The following is a 22,232-nucleotide window of genomic DNA, read 5'->3' as shown; positions in this document are numbered from 1 at the left end:
AAGTTGCAAAAGTATATTTAATAGGCATTCTACAACACAGTTGTAAAAAGCTAAGAGAAAGGTAAAGCAAAGTATTTGTGCCAGTCACCTGGATACTAGGTAATTTCTGCTACAAGCTAAAGCAAGTCTCCAGGCAGGGCAAGGTAAGATTCTCATGCCTGTGCTACTAATTTAACATGCAGTCTGTGGCCTATTACAAGAAACAACAGCGCTTTATCTGCCCTGTTGTAAGGCTGGATGGCATTTCTCCTATTTTCTCCCCTGAGCTGCTGAAAGCAGTAGCTTTGTACAGGTACCAGACAGGTGTCATGGTAGCACAGAGTTCTTGAGAGGCTGGGCAGAATTTTGTCCAGTTCCTCCTGACAGAGTTAGATGAGAAGAGAGGATGTGGCAAGTGTCTGTTGAAAGAGGGGAGGGAGAAAACCCCAAAATACTTCAAAGCAAAAAAGCAAAACATAGGACATCTGAGAACCATAGTTGGTGATGATGAATCAGCCATGAAGGGAAGAAAAGTAATGGGAAAAAAGATCAGAGAAGTAAATGCTGTAAATCCCTGTTTAGCTGCAGACCTCAAGAAGTCACAAGCTGAACACTGAAAACAATGTCATTTATGAAATTCACTCCAAAGTTTCTGAGCCTTTAGGCAAGGTTTGGGAAATATCTTCAAACCTTCTTTCACAATTGCAAGGACTGGAATACTAGCTTTATTTTTTTATTTTTAATGAAAGCTGTCATTCTAGCTAAATCATAATTTTTTAAGACCACAGGCTATAAGAATAAGGACTAAATAATCCAGCATTTATAAAATAATGCATATGGCAATACTACTCGCTTGCTTTCAGAAAGCTAACAGGGAGGATTGAGAAATGCAAACGTTCTGTATCGTTTCACCCTTGAACACTCTTGCCCAGTGCATGCAGCCATCTGTACATCTCCTGCTCGTTTTTGTTTTAAATCTTAAAAGCTGAATAACTGCAGCAAGTAATTTAGGCAGACTTAGATACTCCAGTACATTAGGGACTTCCTGAGTTCAAGTGTTCTGGGAATAAATGGAGTTGGTGAAGATAATAGATGAAATGTTAAGAGATTTCTGACATTTAGAAAGACGATAATATCTGTTTATATTTTGTGACAAAGGCTATAGATAGATCACAGAATCACAGAATCATCTAGGTTGGAAGAGACCTCCAAGATCTCTCTCTCTTTTTTTTTTTTTTTCCTGAAGTGAGTTTGTATCTCTAAAACCATTTTGAAAAACATATTTAAAATGTACAAATGCCTTGATGGGAGACTAATTTTCCAAAAAGGAAACCAGTTTTTTTGTGAGAAACCTTAATGCTGTCTGTCCACTGACTGCAGTCAGATTTGAGTGAAGAATCTCACAGAAGAGCCATAAAGCATCTAGATTTAGTCACTGCTGTCATATTTCTATATTTAATCAAGAGTTATTATAGAAATACTCCTTTTAAAGTAGTAACAGTGTCATATGAGGATTATCTCAGAGGACTGCTTGTATCTCTTATGGTTATGACCTAAATTATCTATATCTAGAGCATACCACAGATCTTAATACCTGTGATTTCATGGTTTCTACTGGGCACTTCAAGGTTTAGTCAGTCCTGCATATGTGCAAGTAGCAACATAAGCTTCCTTACTGTGGCTTTTTAGACCTGCGCAGCATCTTGCCACGCTCCCATTCTTTAAACTGGCTACTCTGCAGAGAGAGAACAAAGACAAAACTGTTTGACACCATCGTAATCTATGTATGCTTTGTAGTTATCCTTGTTTTGTTTCAAAAATTTTGTAGGGTTAGTAAGTTTGTGTTCTTAAAGGAGAGATATACCTTTTCCTCCTCGGAAAACGTATGACTCGAGATTGCTCTTTCACCAACTTCCCCTCTGACACTGCTTCTTCAATGTAATATTTTTTGCACTAGAGGTTATAGATATAATTTCTTAATTACCCTATGCGGTGATTGGTCATTTTTTTGTCCAGGATTAATGTTGAATGAAAAGTCATTTATAATTATTGCATTCAAGTAATAGCTCTCACAACGCATATGTTTTTGTATATTAGTTAAAAATGTTGCTAATGGAAATAGTAACGTTGAGTGGAGGACACTAACCCTGCTAAATTGATATGGAGTATACAGTTATATAATTGGAGAGCTAATTGAGAATCAAGAATATTGTAGTAAATGCAAGATTGTTGGTGGCCATTCAGTGAAAGAAGAGACTTTGTTTTGAGCACTCACTTGATCAGCTTATCTTTATAAAGCACAATTTTATATTACATTAATAATAGATTGGATTTCAAAGCAGCTGGTTTATTACATTTTTTAAATAGTTGATTAGTTACTTATGTTCTGTTGTCACAATGGTACTTGTAGGATACTTTATTCTTGAATTTTATCCAATAGATTATTGTGTCTTGATGAGTTGTACTTTAATTGTATTGAAACTTTCTGACGCATATGAAAGTTTTCTGCCAGGGTGTACAGGTAAAACCGAATGTCTGCTTCCTCACAGGTTTACGTGAAGCTACATAAAGAAATAAAATGATATTTCCCTATCTTTTCACAGAAAGGTTGAGAACTTTCCCTGGAATAGAATAACTTCTGGAAAGGTGTTGTTATTGTTCTTATTTTATTCTTATTTAACTTAAAACTATTCTTACACTTCTCTAAAACTCATTTACTATTAATTTGATTTGAACTCATTAACCCCTAATCCAAATGAATTTTTAAGCATCATTTGAGGTAAGTGTATACCTTAAGATCAATACAGCTTAGTTGCATGTTGGAACAAGAAAATTAAGTAAAAATTTGCAGCCCATATTACAATTATTTCACTTGTTATGCTTACCTATTTATTTTTCTTCCCTGTGTTTCTTTGTGAAAAGTCTCCTGGCCGTCAGTGGAAATAGTTGTCTTTGGTTTTGTTTTCTGTTTGTTTGTTTGTTTGTTTCTGTCTCTAATCTCTTTTATTGGAATGAAATTTTGGAAGACTTTCATTTACCTAAACAGAAAACAAACCTCTAGTGTGGGAATAGATGACTTTTCAAAAGGCAGTAACAGAGTTATGCCAGTGTCATCTAGTAGAAGAGCTGCTTTATAATTAGAAAAAGAACAGAAAAGGTGAAATCTTGAGAAACAGCTAATGAAACGTTGATGGGAGAGAAATGACGAGGCCGGGGCTTCTAATAGTTTGGGAGGTTATGGGATGCGAAAGCCAGTAAGCTACCATTACCCTTTGGTTGACCACTTTGATACTGTGAACAGAAAGGGTGAAGGTTTTATGTTGTTTGCTCCTTCCCTCTTCCTTCTGGGAATAGTGCATCCCTTTTCTTGGCTTGGTCAGCAGTAATCTCCTGACCTCAAGAGGCATTTTCCCAGGAATTGAAGTCTCCTCCCTCTCTTTATTCCCCTCCCATGTCCCGTGGGATGGTGCTTGTCTCGGCAGCCTGACTAAATATCCCCCTCGGAGAAGAAGGATACATCTTCCAAGGTCTTTTCATTGAGGTGGTGGGATTTTCTCTTCCCAGAGAGGAAACTATTTATGATGGAGGATCTGCTGGGTGCTTGTCTGCTATGCTTTTAAAGGCTCTAAGCTTGTCCTAAGCCTCTCAAGGATTACTGGGTCAGCTACGGCTTCTGCTTCCTGAGGAATTCATTGGTTGCTTTCAATGCTAATGGTTCAAATCTGGTATAATGTGATTTAGCCAGTGAAAGGCAGCATGCTCGTCACTGCTTGCTTGTAGCATAAGGCAGAAAAACACTCCTGCAGGTTGCTCAGAAGAACACAGCTTTTTCACAGAACGTCTAGATGTTTCCTTTTGTTTCCCAGTTTAATACCTAACTTGATTTGTATTTAGGGTAGTAAATGTAGTTTGTAAACCCTAGATCCTTTTTCATACTGAATTTTTCTTTGCTGAGGCTGTCATTTTACCATGCTAACATCAAAACAAAGGAGTTCTCTAGCACTAGAATTAAATGTTCTTTTTCTATGACTTTGATTTTTGATTGATTGCAAAGTACAGTTGACATTTGTACATTAGTGGCACGGTTATATATTTGTTTTTTTCTTTGCTTTTGCTTGCTCACCTATCACAAAACTTAAAAGAACTTACTTCGTATAGACTTTTACCCTCTCTATCAAATTTGTGTGAAAGATTGGAAACTTACTGGGTGAAGGGGTCATGGTGTGTGGGATGGCAAGCCAAGGAAGCACCAGAACACAGTCATGCACAGCCACCATTTTAATGCTGTGAGCTCATTCCATTGCGTATGCAGTGTCTCAGAAACACCTTGGGTCTGTGCAGTCGCCTTAATTCCAGTGCTTCTGGATTTCAGAAGCAAAGGAAAATACAGTTTTGATACAAACACCAATATAAAAACAATACCATTTCATTGTGAATTAAGAAATGGCTAATGTGATCCTGTGTAGGAAAAAAAAAGTGTAATAAAAATAAAAAATAATGTTGATGCTAGTAAATCAGAAAGGGTTGGAGCTCTGGGACTTTTATGAGAATATTCAGTTACATGGACAGAGCAGGTAATACAGTGCTGGAATGTAGAAAATGGGGGGTAAATTAATATTTCTGCCCTAAACTCTCTTTGTACCTTTTGTCTTTAGTTGTTACATAAAATGAGAATAAATAATAGGAGTCAATTTAGAATAATAGTTGATAAGAAAATTTAAATGGTGATGGCTTTGTACCTTTAGTTGCAAAAGTGTGAATGTCTGGAAAAGATATGATTTGTACTGGATTTTTTATTTTATTTTTAATACTACAGCAACAACAAACCAACCAAAAACCAACAGGCAGGGTGGTAGATTTTCTAGTCCCAAGCCCAGAGCCAGCATTAACTCCTCCGCAGTTAGTGCTGTCCCAGTCTGAACTGAGCAGCAGTTACAGCACGCAGGCCTTGGTCAACTTTCCTTGTAGAGCAGTCTGCCTGCAGTACATGAGGGTTTGTTTGCCTCTCCTTTCTGGTAAGTCCATTCCTTTTCCATAGTCATGTGCTATCCTTCTCACCGCAAAGAGCGGAGCAAAACAGAGTTCTTTCTCATTTTTCAGAGTGCCTGAGATCTGCTCAAAACTCCCTAAAAACTTAAGAAACTAGAACAGTGAACTTCATGAAACTGAGAAAACTGGAAATGAGAAAGATGATTTCTGCCCTGAGTAAGGATGGTATTTCTTTTAAGGGCTGTTTTCTGCCTAGGAACTTAGTAGCTTCCCGGGTTGTTATAAACACCATCTCGTCTGTTTTGGGATCCAAGCAAAAACCTTTCCTTCTGTCACTTTGGGTCTTTCATTTTTTTTATGCATCTTTCTCGGCCTGCATATTGCCACTGCAAACTGCATATGAATGCTTTATGAATTTTTGTGTGGCACTTAGATGCCACATAATAAACACATGAGAAGTTTGTTGATTATCAGAGGTAGATACTTAACTAACCCATATATATTCATATAGAGTCTGTCTGTTTGCTTTGGAAACAAAACCAACAAAAAAAAATCACTAGTAATATCTCTGTTCTGATAAAACAATATTATGAGATATGCAAGAGCAAAGAGATTAGCTTTTCTGGTGACTCATGACATCCAGCATGTGTTTGACTGGGTAAATGGAAGTAGTAAAACAGAGAAAGTTTGACTGTTTTGTGACTGTTAGGTTCTACAGTCCATTGCCTGGTGGTTAAAGTAAACTTTATTGTTTGTTGTTGTTGTTTGTTTGTTTGTTTGTTTGTTTTGGTAAAGATTTAAATCGTGGTAAATGATCCCACCTTTGACATAATAGCTGGCCAAGACTGGAGATATTAAAAAAAAAAAAAAAAAAAAAAAAAGGGGTTTGATGAGGTTGACATTTTGTTTTTTAAAATAAACCCGTGTAATTATGAAAGAGTTTAGGCTAAAATGAAATGAAGACTTAAAGGGTTTTCAGGAGATCCTCAGGAAGTCTGTTCTCCATCAGTTCAGCATGAGTTGTACCTAAACAATTCCTGGTAAGTATTTGTATAACTCATTCTTAAAACTTCTGGCAGCTAGCAGAGAACATTCTTATATTCTGTTTTCTACAACTCTAATCATCTTTGCTGTTCCTGTCCAAACCAATTCTGTTGTCTTACACCCTATGGAAGCACTATGCACAAGGTGGGGCAGCACATGCTTCTTGTTGCCCCAGCCCTCTCAAATCACGTGGAAGAATTGTTTTGTCCCCTTCAGGCTTTATTCTTGCCTACTAATCCTCCACAGGGTTCTGCCTCTCACATGTGTCTGACCATCATTTCTAATTGTGATCCAGTCCTTAGATCCTGTTGTTAGGACAACTGTCAAATCAGTTATATATTTAGCAGTCGCCAACTCCACAAGTATGAAGTCTGCTCATCTGCTGTGCTCCTGATTAAATTGTGGCCTATTTTTAATTTGAATAATTCAGAAAGACAATTTTTGAATTCTTGTCCTTTCTTCCACTTTTGTTGTTGTTGTTGTTGTTGTTTCTCCCAGTTTGCTATCATTTGTAAACCTAAAAAGGACTTTCTGCATCCTATCATCTAAATAGTTAATGGAAATACCGACTAGAAATGGACAAAGGACACAAAGCTGCAGAAAATCAATTAATCCATCTTCCATATTTGATGTCAACCTACCATCAGCTTTTCCAATCCATTGAGCAGTCCCCTTACTTAAGCACTTTTAGAGCTTGCTTGTTTAGACTATTACAGGAGCAAAGTTCAGAGCATCAATCAGAGCAGCAGAGAGAGAATCCTTGCTGTCTGCGTGTTCTCCTACAGAAAAAAAGTTGGGACTGCGTGGACTTGTTATAGATGTTTTTCTTGTTATCTTCCAGCTTTTTCTGCATAACCTTTTCATTTGAATTACATTTTTCTAGAAACTGAACTTAGCTTTATTCTGGTGGTCCTTTTTCCCCTCTTACTATGGATCAAAGATTGCCTGAGCAAGGTATACTGTAGCTTGAGTGCTATTAAACCTCTGTCTCACCTCTGTCTCTCACCTGTGCTTTTCTTTCTCTATCCTTAATTTTTTATTCATTTGCTAGCAGGGTGTTTGTTTCATTACTGCATTTTTAAAATTATTAAATATGCAGGAGTAGAGAACTTTTAAAAAATTGAAGACTAAACCAGAAATGCATTTTGTTTCTGCTTTGTTAGGAACATTGAGTTTTATTTTATTTTTTTTCCTTTGGGTGAGAGCTCTCTCTTCTTGATCGTGCTTTTTACTATTAATACACATTACAAGCAGGAGGAAAAATGTCTGAATATTCCTAACTAATTGTATATAATTTTATGCTGCCTTTTTTTTTAATCTTATCTGTTGTTTTTGTTATTCATATTAATTTTCCCCTTTAGTATTCTTTCCTAAATTTCAGGTTATGTACCTGCTTTCTTTTTTTTCATATAGGTTAGTTTGTGCTTCTGCCCTTAATATTATTTCACTAAGGACCTGTCACTTTCCTGAACTAATTTTTCCTTGAGATCTGCTTCCCATGGGAAGCAGTTTTACTTGAGAATATACTGAAAGTATATTAAAATCTACTTTCCCAGAGATCATTGCATTTGTTCTTCTATTATCATTCTTTCCTCACTGTTGGTAAGTTTCTGTATTTTACGAGATCTGCGACATCTTTCCTTTCACTTTCATGTTCTCAGATAGTTTGTACCATTTGGTTAGAAACAAATATAGAAGAGCCCCCTCTATGTTGTTTTCCCTCCTTGGGTTTTCCAGCTTGTTCAAAGGCATTACTCTGTATCGTCATTTGCTCCATTCTCAGTAAATCTTTGTTTTAATGGCATACTTAAACTACTTTTATATGATTTGTAATTATTCAAATAAAATTGTCATCAATCACTTCCTTCTCCAGACTTGATAACATCTCTTCCATTTCACTTCCCTTGTTTTATTATTTTTTCCATTTTATCCTTAAATCAGGTACTTTAAGTGAGCTATCCCAGTCTGCATTTTGAACCCTAGAGGAGGTCCACGTTTGTTATGCTAGACAGCATATTTCTTTTCCTTTCCAGAAAATGTTATTCCCTTCATGTAAGTTCTAATTATGCAAATTTTTATCACACAACTGTTTTGTTAATTAAGACATAATTTTGGTTACACAGTGGACTTCCAGTTCATTTCACTTCCCATATTGGTGACATTGCAAAGTGACAACACAAGATGTATGCAATTTGTTTAGTGATGAATAAACCGATGAGTTAGTCTTCTTCAGTTCTTAACAAATGGAAGGATGCTGCTTAGTTTGGTACACAGTCTGCATTGTTTCATGTGAAACCAATCTTTGTATTATCATGATGTGCTATATTAAATAACAATGTTTTACAATGAATATTTTAAAAATCAAGCTGGCCATGTGTTAAAGTCATAAAAATTACAAAGCTGTGTAAAGTTAGTATTGTATTTATATTGATTCATTTTAAGTAGTTTTTATTCCCATTGTGCACAAAAGGATTCAGTTTATATGTAAGCTGGTAAACCATACTTTTGTCTTCTAATGTGTGCCTCAAAAATGAGCAAAGTCATAGGAATAAATGATAAGAATCTTGTATTTGATAACAAACAATCAACAAGTTTAAATAATCTTTGCTGATGTGAACACCTGTTCACTTTGGGGAAGAAATACAAAGATAAAATGAGAAGAAAATATATTAATTAAATAATGCCTACTGATTTTTTGTTGTTGTTCGCTCTCCCCTCTCCATAGTTTATAAACAGTTTTTATTCACAAAAATACTGTTTTAACAGTATTGTGGGTTAATATCCTCCTTTTAAGTTTGACTACAGTCTCCTAATTTCTTTAAGTAAATTGAGAAACACAATATCACTACTAATAAAATTCACTTAAATTAAATACATAATTAAAAAGCAGAAATCTACCATCTGTTTCCCTGCAACCCTAGTATTACCGTGTGCACGTGAATTGTGCCACAATGGCCATTTCCAAATGGCACTGATGCACAAAGGGTGTTGAGGCAGACTTGCATGCACAAGGCCTTGTCACCAAGTGCATAGGTGATGACCTAGATCAGCTCTTTCTAGCAAAAGGTACTTGTGGAAGGCAAAAAAAAAAAAAAAAAAAAAAGGAAAAAAAAAAGCCAGACGTGGGGGACAGAGGAGGCAGAGGAGCGGGAAAAAGGAAAAAACAAACAAACAAAACACACACACACACAAAAACAAACAAAAAAAAAAACAGGAAGGACAGCTGTTGGCCAGCTGGGAGAAGAAGTGATGGGGTCCCCTGATGAATGTCCTCCTCTGGGTATTCTCCCCAGTGCATCTGTTGGTGATAACAAATATGTGGTTTCCCTAAGGTAAACTGTGTGTAGACAAGCAGCTGTATCGTACAAGGGTATTGTCCTACTCAGGCTCGTTCCCTGGTAAGACTGTGTGTGGTCTGCTCCACTTGCTTTGGTTCAGTCTAAGGAACTACCTCCCAGCATACCCACAGAAAATGCAGTCCACTGAGCAGTGTAAAGAAAAGTGTAAATTAAATATGTCTAGAAACCCAAATTGGATTTGTAACTGCCACTTTCCATTTTGATGCCATGCCTCTTTCTTACGAAGAATGCAATTCTGTGTCGCTCTGTTTCATGCTTTTGTAGTAACTCTTGCTGCATGCAACCTGGAATTAAACATTAGCAGTTCTACATCTATAATAAGAGGAAGGTTTATCGCCAGCCAGTGTTTCATCTGCTCGTTTGATGACTAGCTGTGCACCAGCTGTATAATATATTCTGTAAGGATAGCGTCATCACCGCATTTCACTCTTGGATCTGATACACCCACCAGGAAACCTGTTTTATCTTGTGCTTGGAGCAAAGAATCCAAATGAGATGTTTAAGGAAAAGGATTTTAGGAATGTTAGGAAATACTAAAGAGAAGTAAATTCATTTCTAGCATGTTACTTTGAGGGATTGTTTTTGGAATGGGATGAGAGATCTGTTAAATCTTTAGGCCCTGATTAGGGGCTGCTCTTGGCACAGCTCAGATGAAGAATGGCCCAAACCCTGGCTTTTAGCCACTCTCATGTTGGCTTCTCCCCAGCACAATTCTGGCTAGTTCCTGGCTTATGTCAGAGAAGCCTTAATGCTGCTGTGACTTAATTCTCAATCTCCAGGGGTCTTTTCTGGCAGAAGGGGATCACCAGAACATATGGGTAAGGCCGTGACCCTGCTATAAAAGGGCAGGAGAACTGCAGTGCAACGGCGGCTCTGCTGGTGCTCAGCTTCCCAGAAGCTCTTCCATGCAAAGAGGAGGAGTAGGGGTGAGTGTTCACGCATCTCCCAGGTGTGCATGTCCATGGCTAGGCTGAGGACCCAAGACCATGGGTCTTGCCTGAGGGGTGGAAGGAGAATTATAATAGCTACAGGAGGATTATAGCAGATAAAGTTGGTGTCACAGAATCTATTTTGCTTTTGTTTGTCATTCTGCCAAAATTAAGATATTTGGCCTAATATTTTTTGTGCTTCATACTGCCTTCAGCTGAATATTATTTAAAAATACATAAAAATCATACAAAACTATGTGTTTCTGATTAGCTTTGCTTTAAATAGCCGTAGTTCCTAAGTCTCACTGTTGTTCTGCTTTCAGCAAATATTTGAAAAGATCACAGCCAAAGTGGGCCTCAACTCTGTCTAGTGCTATTCCTCTTACAGAGCTGTAAACCATTTGCGGTCTGTTAATTCTGCAGTTGGAGTTGCAAGGAGTTTTGGCAATGAATATAAAGATTTTAGTTGTCCTGTTGATAAATGCAAATGTCAACACAACACTAAAATGTATTATTATTTCAGGGATCTTTTTGTTGTTTGTTTCATTTAAACATCGAAAATTGTGCATTGACCAAAACAAAGCAACAAAAAACTAACTAAGCAATATCCAGTGTTCTAAAACTAGAAAACGAAGGTGGTTTGAGTTAGCTTAATTTTCCTTCTAGTGTGAATATATAATGGTATAGTTTTTACTATGTAGTCTGATCATATTTAACATGCAGTTTTTGATTAATTTTGGTTTTCTTTCTTGTTGTGGCCCAATGTTGTATGCACTGCATATTGAGAAGAGGGAAGTATTGATTTCTATAACATTTTCTTGTTTTTGTGGGGCCTTATTGAGAAGCTATCTGAATGCTGTGTGAGAATTGATTTATCTTTATGGGATAGCAGCTGGGCAGCTAAATCACAGATTAAAATCAAAAGTTTCCATTAATGCTGAATGTCAAATTCAAGAAACCTTTCACTCATAACACTGAGTACTGGATGGGATTTCATGTGCCTTGACAGCTAAGGATTGGTGCTTTAGTTCACTAGTTGTGGAAGAAAGAAGCAAAATGTGATTCATGCTATTTTTAAAGATAAACCACTCCTTACAGACTGCTTACCTCTTTTTGTTGGACTTGGTAAGCCCAACTCTTTAGCCACAGTTAATGCCTCAGAGGAATTTAGGATGCTATAGATAGGCCCTTATGTTTCATATATTCTTGATCTATCTATCCCAAGGGGAGATCCATCCTGCATGTAAATAAGATATACTAGGTTGGAGGACAACATATCATTCTGAAGTTAATGGCCGTACCATAATACTGTACGTAATTAGAGCTTGTTAAAGATACCACTGTTTGCGTGAGTTAAAGGCAACTCCATTTTGACTTTACCGAAGTCTGGAATGCTTAACTTTCAACTTTAAGAAATGTTCTTTCAGCAGAACTTTAAATGTATGTGTCATGCAATAATTTCTGTAATCTGTATCTAGGCTGTCATGGAGACTTGGAGTAGAGATTCCATTTGAATTTAGATATGGAAAGTATCTCAGATAGTGCAGGATTTAAGAAATTGCACTTAGTTCATGAGTGGGATAACATAAGCTATGCACATAAATTGTAATCATTTGAAAGGCCCACTGAATGAGATGTAGAGTTTACCATCTTCTGAAATAACTTCCAAGTTTTTGTTCAGTGTACTAAGAGCTAATATGACATTTGACTTTTCAAACTCTAAAATATCACCCCTTAAACTTATATTCATATCACTTCTGTAAATAGGGCTGTCTAGCTATGAAATGTATGTTTCTAACCAAGAAAGAATTTTTTTAGAACAGTTTTTTTTTAAAAATGCATGCTTAACATATCATGTAAAAATAAAATATTTTAATAATATTAATCTTTGACTCTAGCGGTCATACAGATTTTCTGATCAAACTGAAAAAGAATGAACTGTGAAATTATTTAAATACTGGAACTACCAATAAAATTTGCAAGCATAATGCTGAATTAAGAAACATTTTCAGTGCTATACCTTTTTCAGAAGGTTTTGAAAATAGTATCTTCATTTTTATCAGCCATTGCATTATTGATTTATTTAGTGTTTGCTTTAGTTTGCTGTGTCATGGATTTATGCTTTTCCTGGACAATTTTCTGTTTGTGAATCGTCTGAAAATACTAATGCAGATCTTTTATCTGTGTGAACCTTGGTTTAGCCAAAATGCTAAGATTACTAAAATGCTGTCTCATAAGCTTGAAATGTCTCATAAGCATAAAATGTCCTCACTTGTGACATTGAAAAAAGAACTTGAAATCCCAGCACAGTATTTTTATTGCAAATGACAGCTTTCATCTGCTGGATTTTGCTGCCAGAATAAGCATGTTTTCAGTAAGCACAAACAGACTTCAGCTGTGCTGTTTCCAGTTGTTCCCATCGGCTCCCCAAGAGGGTTGTACGGCAGGTCCACCTTTCTGGCATACTTACATGCAAACAACACCATGCCACCGATGAGTTTTGACTGATGGCATTATGCTCTAATAAAAAAAGACCCAGCTCATATGAAAAAGCTTTGTGTGCGTCACTAAAGCTATTTCAGTCTTTGCTGCCTCCTGTGCTGAATGTAAACCGACATCGGTGACTCTCTATTCAAATATGATTTCGTAAAAGGAAGTAGGAAGCATGACTTTCAAGCTGTATGTGAAGAGGAGCTAAAATAGTAACAAATGTATCTCTAGAGAGTATGAGAGGACAAAAAATTCTCTTAAGCATACCTATTGTTAAGAAAAAAACCGATCTGGCAGACTCTTTTGTGCCAGCTGGATGTGTTAAACTTCCCTTTCTTTAAGAATGGGCCTTCCAGTAGCAGAGAGCCTTAGTAACTGAAAGGATTCAGAGAAGATTTCCTCAGTGAATTTCACCTTGATCCTAAGGAAAATCCCACTTAAGCTTTAAAAGCTCAGTTTCCATGTCGTTCCTTACAGCCTGTTTGGAGAGGCCAAAAAGGCTGATGGCGACTGTGGCTTGTGTAATGGGGACGTCTCCTCACTCACTGCTCTCCTGTCAGGGTGCACAAGCTCCTAGGTGAGAATTTGGCAAGTCCAGCCCGCTGTAAGGTGGCAGTGTAAGCACTCGTAACAGCTGCCCATAGTTCATGTTGCCTTAGTTTGGAAAATATGTGGTAAAATATGCTCAGATCCAATTACTGACTTGGACACTGAGAAATGATGAAAGTTGGCTCCAGAATGAAATGTTCTGTCTGACTGCTGTCTCCCAAGTCCCTTAAGACAGATCCATAATATCAGAAGTCTTAATAATTCAAAAGAGTTTGAATCTCATTATACAGTAGCTATACTTGGGCTGCTTCTTGTTAACTACAATTTTGTTGTGTTTTGTTCTCCCAGCATATTTTTGTTTTTCAGCTCCTTCACTTTGTAGGAAGTGCTGAGTACAGCACCTTGCACTGGGAGGCACAAATCCAAGAGCTGAGCCTCAGGCATTAGATGAGTTATGGGAGCACTGCTGTTTGCTGTAGTAAAGTAATAAAATTGCTGTCTTAACCTGAAATAATACCCCCTCACCCTCCAATACCCACACAATGGTAATAATAATAATAATAATATATATATATATTTAAAATACTCCTTTTAGGCCACTTGCAATTAAAATTAGAAAATGGTGATTTCCACTTGTAATACTACTTGATTTTCCTTGTAGTGCAGCATAAAATCCAGTATTTGTGATCCATTAGGGATTTAATGTCCTTAATCATAGATATGTGGTTACTTTATGGTCTTTTTCTTAGCAAGAGGGTGGTCAAATACTTCAGCAGGATGCACAGAGAGGTGCTGGTGTCTCTGTCCTTGCAGGCACTTAAGACTCACCTGGACGCAGCCCTGAGCAGCGTGGTCTAAGCAGACCTACTTGGATCAGAGGGATGGATTGGACAACTCCAGAGGCTGCTTCCAACCAAAGTTACTCTGTGATTCTGTCTTGCTACCAGCCTTCTTTGATGCATACACCCACACAAATAAAAGAGGGCTGAGTCTTTGCTGGGAAGTTATTATTGATCGGTACTTTTAATGACAGCAGGTTTACTCTGATTTTCCATTGGGACATCCATGAACTGTTCTTGCTTCCTTAGCAATGAGATTGCTGAGCAGACATTGGGCAGACATTTAACCGTAATGTGGCTCCAACAATAATCAGTGTTTAGGAGGTAAATTTGTGAATTGTATTCATACTCAGGTGATTTTGATTTGTTTCTTTTGTTACAGCATTATAAATTATTACCAAATAATGAATTAAAAAGCTGAAAGTTCTTTTGTTAGTTTTATTTTTCCATTCTTCACTTGAACTACTTTTGTTACCATACTTATTTCATAACATTGCAAACTCCCTTAAAATAATTGAGTTGTTCACAAAAATCTTGTAATTCTCTAAAACATCTGGCTTTTGCACTATACGTTTGACTCTCAGCCATCAGCAGGGCAAAACAAAATGACATATTTTAAGACTGCAGCTATTGCACTGTCACATTCCTATTGATCTTTGTCCTATGTGGTGTATGAATTTCATTTATGGCACAAACAGTATGTATGGGGTTGTTCTGCAGAAATAGTGGCAAATGTAGGTCATCTCTTGACATATTTACTCCTGACCAAGACTACTAAAGAGAAGTTTGGGAGTAGTATCATCTTTCCTTAGCTGAAAAAAAAAAAGAAAGTTATTTTAAATTTTCATGAGTGCAAACCTGGTAGTGTTTCAAGTGAGACCCATTTTATGCATTACCCAAGAGAAAAATAACTCCTTGCTTTCAAGCTAAAGTTACAGGCATCCATGAAAAGTGGGTATGATGAACGATGCATAACGTTATATATAAATAGCGAGGGAGGTGACTTGCTTTGAGACGAATTCTCTGAACTTTAACACAGATGCCAACAACAACAAGCACTTCGTCAAAAAGATAACTGAAGTCATTTTCTGAGTCAATTCTGGACTTAGCTGGCATTATCTTCATAAAACATGCAGTCTGAACAGCATTCAGTTTTCATTTAAGCTTGTGTAAATGCAGCGTACCTCTACTCTGGGTACAATGAAGTGAAGTGAGAAATGAGATGGATCTGAGACCCTAGATCCTCATCACCTACTGCTGAAAAAGGCAGCTTTAATTCCTGCTTGTGTTCCTTCAGCCCTAGGGTCATTGCTTTGTGTAGGACAACCTTAGGTGTAAATGAAAGTGGCTTGGAGAATGCTCTAATCCAGGGAATAGAGATACCTTGATTATCAAGCACCTTTCCCAAAATTAGTGACCATGAGGGAGATGACCTGTTCTGTGAGCAAATTTCGTGTCAGAAAATTTACCTACTTGGCAAGGATCTCTAGGGGCTGCATGCACTGGGTTTATGGCACAGTATAAAAAATCTAAAATGAGTTATCGGAAAAAAGATGGTTCTGTCATGTTTTAAGTACTTTACTAGAAAACGGGTTGTATTTTTTAGGGTGCAATATTTCTCAAGTACAGATTGAGGCAAGCAGGTGCTAATTTGTTTAAACCAACAGAGTGAGACAGATACTGCAAATGCTTGTGTATGCATTGAATGCAAGTTAGTCATAAAACAGAGGATAAGGAATATAAGTAGCAGAGTATAATAATACTGTAAATAGTATTGAGTTAGTAGTGAGAGTTTGCACAAAGATGTTTAAAATGAATATAACTTGTGAACAAAAAGGAAGAAATGAGATCCAGACAGAAAAAAAAAAAAAAAAAGGATATTAAGTCAGGTCCCCCTAGTCCCACATTAATTTATGTCTGTTACAAAAAAGTCCTCAGCCAAAGTTTGCTTAACAGTTGGTGAATATGGTGTCATTGATTTACATTCTGCTTTTAAATCAGAAGCTGAAACTGATTCATGAAGAATGCCACACCAGAGTATGCCACCTGCTGCCCCAGTGGTACAGATTATGGTGGTGTTCATAGACTAGTTATTGTTCTCCTAATGGGATATTCTGTTTGTTGAGCATTGTATTTTTCCAGGGAAAAAAAAAGAAGTCACAAATCTTCATTGTGAAGATGTATACATTTTCAAGTTGCGTTATTCCTTTCAGGAGAGAGAAAATGTTAGTGTTTAACATCTTGGAATATCTGTCCCTGTAGTCCTGCCTGTGGATTAAGTGAGTGCTGAACTGCCATCACTTTTTCCTGAAGATTTGGAGAATGAACAGAAAGTACTTAACTGTTTTGACCAAGTCTAATTTTAGAACTGTACAATATGTAGGCAAATGCTAGATATATTTTAAAACATACATATGTGTATGTTCAAAAAAAAAAAAGTTTTATTTTGTTTGATATAAGGTCCTATTTTTCCTTTGAGCTCCTTAGGAAAGTAAGGAATTGCATAACAGACTTGGATTATTTTAGTCCAAGACAGTAGAGTTCAAGAAAAGAAAAGGTACTGAATTCTACAGTTCTGTGGAACTTTCAGAATTATTTATCAATGTAAAATAGCTAGCATTTAAATTTTATAAATTAATTAGTTTTAAATGTTCAGCAAGGTTAATTATTGTTGTCTAATCCCATGGTAATTTAGTCTCCCTTTGTACCAGTATGACGAGTATCTAAAATGGGACATGAACTGTTTTGGAAGCTAAATGTTCTGCTTTGCTTTCTACTTACATTTTCACATTAATTTTTCAATAGCAGAAAATGAAAGAAGATTATTTATTTATTTATTTTACCTGCTACTTAACTTTCATGTTCAGATGGTTATGGAGTAGTTTTCATTTTTTCTTTTTTCTTGAGTAGCCTCTAATAGAAAATTTTAGAATACTTAGAAGTGTGTCAAGGACATTAGCTTGCTGAAGTTGTCTGTTTGTTGCAATGCAGCAGAGATTTTAAAGTCTTTAGTCAGCCTGAAGTCTTTCATTCACTGATACTGTTAGAAATAAGTCACAATACACTGCTGAGCATTCTTTTATATTTGCTAGAGGATATAGGAAATGTGAGAAGGATAAGTAAGTGTATTATCCCCCCTACCAGCGTTTAGCAAAGATTGTTCCTTAATATTTCTGTTCTTGTTCTGAGATACAGTTCTACAATGACAGTTTACTATGCTTTGCAGAAAACTCATTCTTCATAACAATGAATGATATGTTCAATTCTCTGCTATTCAATGATAAAGTATTATTTAGGATATTTAACAACTTAATGCTTACTCATATCCATATTTTCTGATATTGAAATGAATAATAGCATATAAAGCATCAACTCTGTTAGTGTAGAATTTTTATATTCAGGAAAGTTGTGGAGTTTTGTATGAATATGTATATTTTAAAAAAATTAAAACCAATAATTTTTGTTGGCTTTTATTTTTAAGGAAGATGCTTGATACCAGTGAATTCAGTATCTATATGACTAGTGCTTTTTCTTTCTGGCGTGCTTAATTCTAGCATCTTATAGATAGCTATCTGTGGCATAGGATAACTGAGTGCTTGTTGCAAGTAAGAATATTAGAGGAATTGAATCAGATATGATGTTGGGTTGCTAGGAATCGGACATCCATGTTGCATCAACACTGCAATGTTTTTAAATTGTTATGGAGGAATTGCCAAATTTTATTCTGTGGATGATCATTCTCATAAATGCCCATTTTCAGAAATGTATTCATGAATGCATAATCATGTTTTGATGCCCTTCTAACAGTTCATCTGTTTAATGACAAGGTGAACTTATTAAGGGCTTATTAAAGGACCTGGGTGTCTAGCTTTTACATACATCTCTCTCGTACTGGAGTCCAGAAATCTGTGTTAGGTGCCCTTCTGCATCAAAATGGAATAGTTCAGGGTATTAAAAAGTTGCTCAGCAAAATAAGCATCTGTTAGTTTTTGATTGTATTGTTAAATGTATATATTATATATACATGTATATATATATAATGTATACTTACATATAATTGTTTATGTGCAAGCAATATCTATCATTGTGGCTATCATTTTCTAATACAGGGTGGTAGCTAATAAGAACATCTAGTAAAATAATCTTAATCAATTCCCTGCAAATGCAGTCAAGCTTTTAATATAATTTACCACCTGAATAACATCTCCAACATGTTCTAACAGCAATAGGATTTTTCTTATTGAAAGAAAACAGATTTTTTAAATTATTGGCTATTTAATTATTGCTTTTCGCATAGTACTCTAATTTGTTATTTTTTTTCTAGTTTGTTAATTTTTTGTTTAAAAATTTCTGTTGTTGTTTCAACAACACCTGGAAGAGGTGATCTGCAAAAAAAGCAATCAAGTATTTGTAATATTCTAACTGTAGCTAAACAAGAAATACAATGAACTCTTGGGATGTGTTATTTTAAAAGCTGGGAGGCAAGCAGAAAAAATATGCAGTGGTTCATAGCCACAGTATATATGATGCATAATGCATACCTAAATTCATAGGCAAAGAGAACCAGAGTAGGAAAAATAAATAAATAAATAAATTTTCTGAGAAGATAAAGAAGCACTAAGATGTACTACATGAAAAGTCTGAATAATGTGATGTCAATACACAAGTGCCAAAACTTACTCTTTAATTATTTCCATGTGTGTTTGTTGTTGTTGTTTGTTTGTTTGTTATAATGTATGACTTATCTCCAAAGGAAACGTAGTTTTGATTTGTGTATTAAATGAGGTCCCTTAAGGAAAAATAAGTCCTAAAACATTCCATTTTCCCTTAAAAGCAAGGGAAAGACAGAGCCACTCTCCTATTTTCATCTCTATGTTGCTCTATCTGTTTTGCTATTTGTAACTAATAGCACATGTGAAGATTTGTGGAGTTTATTCTGAACTTGTTGGTGATATGGAAGGTAAATTGTAAATTGTCTTTTGCCATACAATCACATGGGTTGGGATAAGTGTTACTTTCTGTCCATAATGCTATCCCAAAGTGAGTATTTTGGCTTCTGGAACAGACGAAGAATATGCAAAGATGGTTTAAGAAGGTTTTTGTTAATTAATGTCCCATTGCACAAGGAAAAAAACTTTCTTCTCCAGAAAGTTTCAGGAAACTGTACTGAGCAGATTTGTTTCCAACTATAATTATTTTCCATGTTTAACTGTGGCTTCTGTAATAATGTAATCCTGTGGTCGTGTGTAAGAATTATATTGAAATAATCACTTATTTTTCACTCAGGTGACTGATACACCAGTTTTTTAAAACCTCAGAGATAGTCATCAATTCCTTTTAGACACTGAGATGGGGAGGAGAGGAATGAGTAGCAGAACAATCACAGCCAGGTAACCTGTAAATATGTTCAGCCTTGCAGTTTAAATGGTACCAGTTTCAGCCTGGAGAGCCCTTCCTCTCCACAGCCTTTTAGATTTTTCCATCAAATCCCAAAGAATGAACAGAATTGATAAAGGCCTTTTCTGATAGTTTCCAGAGGATCTCTTTGTACAAATGCCTATTTAGATTTTAAATACCACATAAATATGAAGCCCATTCCAAAACTTGTTGCTAGTGAAACTGTTTCGTTTTTGGACACAGAGACAATCTTGACCCAATGTTATGAAAAAGCATACTATTTCTCCTTCTAAATTAAAAATCCTCCCTAGAATGTGCACTTAGATGTAAATTGTTTGACTGCGGCAGTTCATTCAAATACAGGCCTATTTAAGGGGTTTTAAAATGTGCTTTATTGGAACCCTGTGGCTTTTATAGCACATTAGACTTGAATTAAGCAGCAGGGAACCTTTTCCCCCCGTCATTTCAAAATGTCCTTTCCAGGACAGGTAGCATGATATTGTTTTTAGAATTATTTATATGTCTCCATCACTATTTTATCATGGTTTTAAATGCTGCAGATTTCTGACCTCTAGCACTGTGCAAGTTGTCAGAATGAACCTGGGTGGAACAGTCAGGGATTTTTGGTAATCAGAAAAATATTGCATGATTCTTGGTCTCAGGTTTTTGGGTCTGCATTCATGAAGTACGGGATGTGTTTTCATATCTTCCGTCTCAAGAAGAAATGGATGCAATTCCTTATGTAGGAAATGAGGTGGTGGTTGTTGTTTTTGCCTTGTCATCTTAGCAAAATACCGTACTCTACCCAAACCATAAAATGATGACCCATACCAACTATGTCTGCTCTTGGTTGTATTCGAATTGGCATCAATGAAATCATTACTAATAAAACTAAAACTGTTTTCTGGTAAAAGTTTTAATATATTTTGAGATGAAAAGTTATGTCACACCCTCCTCAATGAGTTGTGAGCACCCGTGGGTCTCAGTTCACAAAGATATACCAGCCATAATGTGTAGGGCCTTTAGACCAGACCTGACAAGCAGTGTGGAGGATTTGGGGTGGGACAATGGTGGGTCCCAGGAATGCCATGCTTCATATCCTCTGCTGGGAGAGCAAGCTCAAGGCATTGTTTGGGGGAGAATAAACCACAGTGGAGGTTGTTCTCCTGTGTTCTGGTTGCAGCTCCAAGGGGAAGAGGAAGCCCTCCATATAGGCTGGTACGGGCTGCACTGAGCTGGATGGCAGCTCCTGCTACCTGCTTAACCCTTCCTGCACAGAAAGGCTTTCAGCCTCAGTGTGGGGCCGCAAGACCCCCTGTCTGTTCCTGCAACTGCTTCTTGAAAATAAAACTTGTAAAAGTTCTGTAACCTACTGATACTGACTACTGGTATAGGTATGAGTAACAGGAATCAGCAAGTCTCTCTCTGAGAGAGTGTTTGGTGATGTTTTGCCGGTATTTGGTGATGGCCTGACATGACCACACTCTCAGAATGCCTCTGCAGCAGGGCGTCTTGCCCCTTGTCGGGATCCATAATGGATGCTGGCACTGATTCTCCTCATTTTGGAGTTTGCTGAAGGCTGTGTTGGGGCTGATGTGGGACTCTTTGTAGTGTGAGGTAGCTGTAGGCAAACACGGCAGCAGAACTGGAAGCAGACTTTCAGCTCAGCCAAGGAGGAAGCGCTCAACTTTTGTTGAAGTTACCTGAAGGACAGGTAACAGCTTAGTGCTGATGATGAAATCTCAGGATTGGATTTGGCTTCCTTAAAAATAAAAATAAAATTTAAAAGCGTTTTATTTTTCTTAAATTTTTCCTTCCATTGCTGCTGTGAGTGGGATTACAGTGTGTAGGCAGTGGAGCCAAATTACAATAGCTTTGGCCATAACCATGTTTGAATTTCATGACTTTTACTCTGTATACCTAAATTCTCATTATTATGTACATTTTAATTGTATTTCTTTGTATATTAGCAAAGCATAGTAAACCATTGCAATTTAAACTTCAAGAATGAGTACTAGGCAAACCTGAAGTCTGACTCCCTTGTTCTCATTCCCTTCTGAAGTCGATAGGGGCCTTGTAATTGCCTTGAAAGCAGAATAAATGTTCCATGCAAGTGCAAGCACACCTCTTAAATATACTGCAATGCAAGTGAGATGCATGACCACCTCAGTACAGAACTATGGTTAGAAATCTCCAATAAATCTCAGCCAAATGAAGATCTACTGTGCAATTCCATCATAACTGAGCATAGTATATGGCTTGCCAACTGTTTTATGATTCTAATTCCTGATTGGGTTTATCCCAAATGAGTTCAGAGTGCTAGTAGCTAGAAAAAAAAAATCTTGCAATCCATAAAATGTGTTGATATTAAATAACGAAGGTAAGTAAACATGATCCTTCATAATGTTTTAAATGGATAGTTTATAGCATAAAAGCACATTTTGAGCTTGACTATTTAACAACAGGAAAAAAAAAAGATGCTGTCCTTTAGTTCCTAGTGTGATTTGTAGAATGTTGATTTTTCACAACATGTTGATCCAGCGCACATTTAACATGGACTTTTGCTCTGAGTTTTCCATAGCAACTAGAGATTTTAGGTGCTTCAGTCTTTCTGTGCTCTCAGTTGCTAGTAACTTTTGAAGACTTTGACCTTCAGG

General features: G+C 36.6%; 1 protein-coding gene across 14 annotated transcripts in view; it reads left to right on the top strand.

Annotated features, from left to right (window-relative positions):
- CACNB2 (calcium voltage-gated channel auxiliary subunit beta 2) overlaps positions 1-22,232 on the top strand; it is a 243,719-nt gene that overhangs the window by 182,495 nt on the left and 38,992 nt on the right. The gene's annotated exons all lie outside the window — the stretch shown is intronic.

The sequence above is a fragment of the Anser cygnoides genome, chromosome 2, assembly GCF_040182565.1.
Source record: "Anser cygnoides isolate HZ-2024a breed goose chromosome 2, Taihu_goose_T2T_genome, whole genome shotgun sequence".
Classification (NCBI taxonomy): domain Eukaryota; kingdom Metazoa; phylum Chordata; class Aves; order Anseriformes; family Anatidae; genus Anser; species Anser cygnoides.
Note: the sequence above shows the minus strand (reverse complement) of the source record. Positions and strands in the feature narration are given on the sequence as shown.